Below are 6,166 nucleotides of genomic sequence, written 5' to 3' on the forward strand. Positions count from 1 at the left end.
GGGGATGGTGTTTGCCACACTAAAGCCACACTGCTAGCTCCGCTCCAGCCACCTCCCTCCACCCCGAGCTGCAGAGCCGGCACAGCCCAGCGTTCCTGGGGTGCTCTGCAGCTCAGGGGTTGTACCCACCAGGAGCTGTGCTCCCACAGCATCACTGGGCAGCACCCACAGCACAGGGTAGACCTACCCCAGCCTCCGATGCAGATGCCCTGAACTCCTGGTGTGTGTCCGAGAGCGATGGAAAAGGGGTGACTGAGCACAGGGATGCGGGAGGAGCTGGGGATTAGTCTCAGGCCTGGAACAGAGGTCAGGGTGCTGCCGAAGACAAGTACTTCCCACGCCAGAACGCAACCCCAGAGCTTTCTCTCCACAGACATCATGGGGGTTAAGCAAACACCAGGATGACCCAGACAGAACTGGATGCCTGCGGCTGCGTTCTCCCACCCCCGCAGCAGCCCCGGCAGAGGGGCCGCGGCCACGCTGGCACGAGCTTTACCCAGCCTGGTGCCAACCACCAAACCAGGGGAGTGTCCATAGTGTGAGGGACCCTGCTCGGTGATCCCGCACCCGGCTGCTCCCAGCCATCCCAACACCGCCGGCGGCTCTCCAGGTCTCCCATCTCAGCCATGATCTGGGATGGCTGGGGAGCCAGGAGCACCTCCTGCCCAGGACAACGTGTGCTCCAGCTTCACTTTCTGTTTATCTTTAGGATGAGATAAAATCCCCATGTGCAGCATTCCAGACAGAGCCACTCGCCTCTCCCAGGGCTGGCGGGGGCTCACGGCCAGCGGCTCAGCACCCCGGCTCTGCGCGCCCCAGGGAAGAGGGGCAGGAGCTGCACGGGCTGGGTGGGTTCTGCTGGGCACAAGCTTCGTGTGTGGGTTACTTGGCTGCTAAAACCTTTCCAGACAACCCTGCAGGATGGCCCCACGATCCTTCACCCCTTACCCTGTGGAAGTTTAACCACGACATCCCTCCATCTCTCATTTCTTGAATGTGACCAGAAAACACAGCTGGGCTGGGGCGAGGGGCTGCTCACTGGGCAGGCAGGGAGGAAAGATCCAGCCCTGCAGGGCTGAGGAGCTGCCAGGAGCTCTGCTCCTGAGGGACAGTGCCCATCCTGGGGCCTGGGACCAGGACAGGAGCTCCTGCAGATGTGGGGATGGGGATTCTGTCCTCCTGCAGCCAGGAAGGTGAGCAGCAAGGACCACATCAGCCCCCAGCTCTGGCAGCATCAACCCCAGGACACAGGTCCTGAGAGCACCGAGAGCCCAAGAGGAGCAGCGGCGGCCGAAGGAGTTAACAACACGAGCCCGGCGCTGCCTTCCCTTGTCAGGAACATTCCTCAGAGCCAGCAATGATGCACAGCCTGACTTTAAAGAGCATTTGTTACACACAGCTTTGCTGAGCCAAGCTTCAAGCTGTTCAATGCCTGGTTTAAAAATAACCGGCAGCTCCACTGGTTCGAAGCTGGGTCCTGATAAAATAAACATTAGCATAGCTATTTCTGAAGGTCACTCCCATCCATCTGAGGCTCGACAGAGCAAGGCTGCTTTGACGAGAAATGAGCTCATAAGAGACTCCAAATGCTGCATTTACGGTTTGGCCCAGGATGGGGATTGTTTCAACCCCTTTATCCAGCATGCCCCCACTCCCAGACTGCAGAGCCTCACACATTACTTACGGCACGGCTGCTGAGCCCACAGGTGTTTGCCCTGCACACCTCCTTCCTCGTCCTTTGAGGACCATGAGAACAGCGTGACCTGTCCCACAGCCACCTCAGTGCCTTTCCCTGGGCTGCCGTAGCTTGGGGACAGCTTCCCTGCACACACCCCTGTGCCGTACCTATCAGACTCCTGCCACGCAAGGAATAAATTCCAAGTTAAATATTTACACCATCCATCGTGTGGAGGAATCTGCAATTCAGCATTAGCCAAAGCGCCAAAGCAACACAAGGCTGTTTATGTGCAGAGAGGTTATTAATGCACCTCAGCTCGCCAGCGGTGCTGACTTGCCAAGAAGGGACTGCAAACTCATTTTAGACTTGAGGACCTTTAACTTACCTTCATTGATGAATCGAGATGAGAAAAAAATATCATAAATCAGAGCACACACAGCACAATTCTGTGGGATCTTCAAATCCCGACGCCTCCCCCCAGCTCTGACTCCTCTCTGCAAACTTGGATGTGTTTTTATGTTCCCTCAATCCATGGGACACCTGGGGCACGGGCAAGCAGAGAGAGAAAGACACCCAACAAACCCCAGATGGGCAGAGCTCCTGTGGGAAGTCATGCCCCTTCTCCAAGACCACAGAGGGTGCAGGAGACACCACGAAGAGACATGGGAAGCCATCCCCCTTCTCCAAGACCACAGAGGGTGCAGGAGACACCACGAAGAGACATGGGAAGCCATCCCCCTTCTCCAAGACCACAGAGGGTGCAGGAGACATCGGGAAGAGACGCTGCCCACTCCCACTGGCTCTTACTGGCTCTAGGAACAAACCAGAAGATCTGTCCAAAACTACCCAATCTCCCAATACAAACATGAAGATTCCCTCCCCCCAGAGCATCAGAAACATTATGAGAAGAATCTTAAACTGGTTTGGGCAAAGAGAAATGCTTCACAGTTACCTCAGTGCCAGAGAACACACGAGACAGATGCACGGAGAACACAGTGGGTGCCCTCCATTAGTACACATTTTAGCCTCCGCTCCCTAAACGACACACGGAATCTCTCCAAGCCCGGACCTGCTGCAGAGCGGATGAGCATCATCTGCTGTGGTGATGAGTGGCAGATGTCCCATCATCTCCCTGGAACGGCTGCACCATCAACTGACGCTCCAGAAGCCGAGCAGTTTAATGACAAGGACAAGGGGATGCCAAGCACGGGATTCGGGGGATTTTTCCAGCGCTGCCTCCAGGTCTCTCTCCCACCCCTCGCAGGGCGTTTTACAGCCCGAGCATGGGCCTCGGGTGCTCCTGCATTAAAGCCGCCTGCATTCCGGACCAGCGGAGCCATCGAGCTCCCTCTGCTCCAGCATATGTGGAGGCTCGGCAGGGCATGAGCCTTTACTGAATTTCCTGCCAAACAGCGCCATGGGAAGCCCTTACTGAAAATACAAATAAAGAAACAATTTTCCACCTGCCAGTGCTTTCCAGCAGGCTTTGCAAGTGGGAAAGGAGAAGGGAGGAGAAGGGAAAGGCCGCAGCAGCTCTTGAGAAGACATGAAGGAATTTACGTTGCAATTCACACCCATCTCCTTTCAATCCTCTTTCTGCAAGACCTTGCTCTTCACAATATAGAATCATAGAATCACCAGGTTGGAAAAGACCCGTTGGATCATAACCTCTTAAGGAAGCTTATATGCTCCTTGGCCTCGCTGGAGAAGCCCCTAGTGGGACCTCTCGAGGACTTCAGGACTTCACACACTGCTGGCATGGAGCCATCCCTGCATTCCTGCATCCTCTCCCTTCAAGCAGGAAGCCACAAACCCCAAGCTTGCAGGTATGTGAAACCTAAGACATCAACTCTTCCTCTCCAATCAAGTGCTGCTCAACCACACCACCTCCCTCCACCCCCAGCCCTCCCCACTGTCCCCAAACACCTCCTGCCCTGCGAAACCACCCCTGGTATTTCCTCCTTTCAGCCCCAGACCCTGCTTCGCATATTTTAACAGGAACATTTTATCCTTCTGCTCTATAAACTACTGACTCAAACTGCTCTCTCATTTTACTTGGCTATGGAGAGAATTCACTTTTTAAGATGGTACAAAAATGATTATTTCAGTGCTAATGGCAAAACCTTTTTGTATGGCAGCAGTACTAAGCCTCCAAGGCTTTCAAAGGTTCCCAGCTCTTCTGGCCCATTTTCCTTGTTTGTTTATCTAAATATCTCCAAAATACAACCTCACAACCCATAGCAGAGCTCAAACAGGGAAAAGGCAGCAGATGTTTGTGGCACATCTCTGAACACAAGCAAAAACCCTGGTAAACCCGTGTCCCAGCCCCACTCCACTGACAGACCCCTGAGACATCTATGGCGAAGTTGCCTTCATGTTTCCCAAGGTCATTTTTGTTTAGATGGCACGAGGTGTGTTTCATACCTTTTCTAAGCTTAAAGAGAAACATACATGAAGTTTCAAACTGGCCAGGAACACATTGACACCTGAACCCAGTGAATCCTAGAATCGTTTGGTTGGAAAACACCTTTGAGATCGAGTCCAGCCATCCCTGTCCACTACTAAACCATCCCTGAGCACCTCATCTGCCCATCTTTTAAACCCCTTCAGGGATGGGGGCTCCACCACTGCCCTGGGCAGCATCTGCCAGTGCCTCAGAACCCTTTCTGCAAAGAAATTGTTCCAAATGCCCAGTCTAATCCTCCTCTAGCACCACCTAAGGCCATTTCCATTCACCCTATCACTTATTACTTGGGAGAAAAGCCCACCACCCAACTCACCACAGCCTCCTTTTTTCAGGAGCTGCAGCAACCCCAGCCTTGCTTTCTTATCACCACTACAACCTGTCCTCTCACAGACTTCAGTGCTCATCAGTGGGAGCAAGTCCTCGCTTTCCCCAGAGGCGTTTGGCAGCACTGATCCTTCATGCAGGCAGGGGAAAGGAGCACATAAGGGCGCGCTGGAGGAGATTCTCAAAGGCAAGAAAGGACACTCAGGACCACTCAGCCACACTTTTACAGATTTGGAAACCTCACTCTGGACCCCACCAACATGACAAAGGCAGCTCTACACTGGGAGGGACCATGTCAGATGCCCTTCTATGCCTGGGAAGCAGAGTATTGCACTGCTGCGAGCCCCTCATGGAAGCAGAACCAAATAATTGGTGTAAAACCATAAGCAGCTCCAGAGATACTCCCCAAGGCGCAGGGAACAAGGAGCAGGTTTGCCCACAGGGACTGCTGCAGGTCAGTGAACTGGGGCTAAGAACCCTCAGTCCCCCCACACCTCCAAAAGCATCAACACCAAAAAAAGGGGGAAGGTTCCCCACCTCTAAAGCAGAAAGGCTTCGGTTACATGGAATCGAACACCCTGCTGGAACAGCAGCTCTTGCTGCTCACAGCAAAGCCAGTCTCTTGGTTTCCAGGTCTGGCTTTTGTTTGTTCCGCTCTAATTAGAGTCATTCTTCAAATGTCCTCCAAGACCCTAAATGAGCTCAAGATGAAGGAGCTAGTCTTCTGCACTCAGTGACCCTCCAGGCAGAGGTCAGCATGTTCCACTTTTGTTTGATCCAGGAAACAGGGCTGTGAACGGGACACGCCACATCCACAAACCCTGGCATAAGCCCCTTCCAGCAGCCACAGCCTCAGATTTCACAGGGCAAAACCCCCAAGCCCCTGTATGCCAGAGCAACTCCTGCACTGCAGAAAGGAGTGAAGCCACTGGTAAGTCAATGACACCCTCTTTATTCAAAAATAGAGATCTATGAGACATTTCAGAATATACTGCAGCCGCAAATGGCAGCCTATGCATCTGAATTAACTCCTAAATCAATTAATATACAGGTTGAAGCTTTTGATAAAAAAGACACACTTGGGAAAAGCTGTTTAACCTGGAAAGAACGTCATCCACTCACCAGACGCCCTTTGCCCAAAAAAGGAAAACAAATAAAATTACAAACCACAAGACTTTGTTTAAATTAAGCAAAATAAACCACACACATGTATTTTGGGGAAAAAAAAAATCAAAACATTTCAATTAAAAATGAAGTCAAAGCCATACAACTCCCTCCCAGGCCCGCCCCAACAGCATGAGGTGGCCACACATCTACCTGCAGAGCTGCTCTTGTCCGGTAACGGATCAATCAGTGGTCAGGATAATTCCAGGCTACGGGAAACTCCATCAGGTGGGACAGGGCAGGACCAGGCCCGCTGTTCTGGGTGCTCGAGGGTCACTAGGGTGGCTCCGGGTTTCATTTTTGGCAAAAACAGAGAGCGTGTCCTGTGTGTTATCTCAGGAACAGCCGGACCATACAGGCTGTGCGACCCAGCCAATAACAGGAAGAACAGCTCTGCCCCCGCAGGATTCCCTGTGGACTAAACAGAAAACCAGGACTCCTGGCTGTGCAGGACGGGCATAGGGAGCTTCTGCAACAGGACAGCACAGTCAGTAAGAAAAGGATATGAGCCTCTCAAGTTAATGACCCAAACA

Source organism: Phaenicophaeus curvirostris, chromosome 18 (assembly GCF_032191515.1).
Source record: "Phaenicophaeus curvirostris isolate KB17595 chromosome 18, BPBGC_Pcur_1.0, whole genome shotgun sequence".
Taxonomy (NCBI): domain Eukaryota; kingdom Metazoa; phylum Chordata; class Aves; order Cuculiformes; family Cuculidae; genus Phaenicophaeus; species Phaenicophaeus curvirostris.